Source organism: Corvus brachyrhynchos, unplaced genomic scaffold, assembly GCF_000691975.1.
Source record: "Corvus brachyrhynchos isolate BGI_N302 unplaced genomic scaffold, ASM69197v1 scaffold1806, whole genome shotgun sequence".
Taxonomy (NCBI): domain Eukaryota; kingdom Metazoa; phylum Chordata; class Aves; order Passeriformes; family Corvidae; genus Corvus; species Corvus brachyrhynchos.
The window spans coordinates 23,097-23,657 of NW_008238690.1; the positions used below are offsets into that span (position 1 = coordinate 23,097).

Here is a 561-nt window from a genome sequence, read left to right on the forward strand (position 1 = left end):
GAAGGGGCCCCTCAAGTACTGGGACTACAGCCCCCCCTACGCCGTGAGTTACTGGGAGTACTGGGAGTACTGGGAATAGTGGGGATAACAGCTGGGGATACTGGGAATGACAGCTGGGGATAATCCCTGGGAATAATCGCTGGGGTTAATCCCTGGGGATAATCCCTGGGAACACAGCCCCGGCGAGAAGGGGCACCTCAAGTACTGGGAATACAGCCCCCCCTACGCCGTGAGTTACTGGGGATACTGGGAGTACTGGGAATGGTGGGGATAACAGCTGGGGATAATGGGGATAACAGCTGGGGATAATGGGGATAACAGCTGGGGATAATGGGGATAACAGCTGGGGATAATGGGAATAATCCCTGGGGATAATCCCTGGGAACAGAGCCCTGGGGAGAAGGGGCACCGCAAGTACCGGGAGTGCAGCCCCCCCTACGCCGTGAGTTACTGGGGATACTGGGAGTGCTGGGAGTACTGGGAATGGTGGGGATAGTGGGGATAACAGCTGGGGATACTGGGAATGACAGCTGGGGATACTGGGAATAATCCCCGGGGATA

At 56.9% G+C, this 561-nt stretch overlaps 1 protein-coding gene across 3 annotated transcripts in view; it reads left to right on the plus strand.

Moving 5' to 3' along the window:
• The window catches only part of LOC108447599, a 3,807-nt gene that overhangs the window by 1,698 nt on the left and 1,548 nt on the right, over positions 1–561 (plus strand). The window contains exon 2 of one of the 3 annotated variants that reach the window (XM_017738097.1): positions 49–546. The exons of 1 other annotated variant lie outside the window; for it this stretch is intronic. The gene's annotated coding sequence lies outside the window, so the exon portion shown is untranslated. Of the gene's footprint in view, positions 1–48; positions 547–561 lie in introns of those variants that run through there. One more of the 3 variants, XM_017738098.1, reaches the window with a different exon arrangement.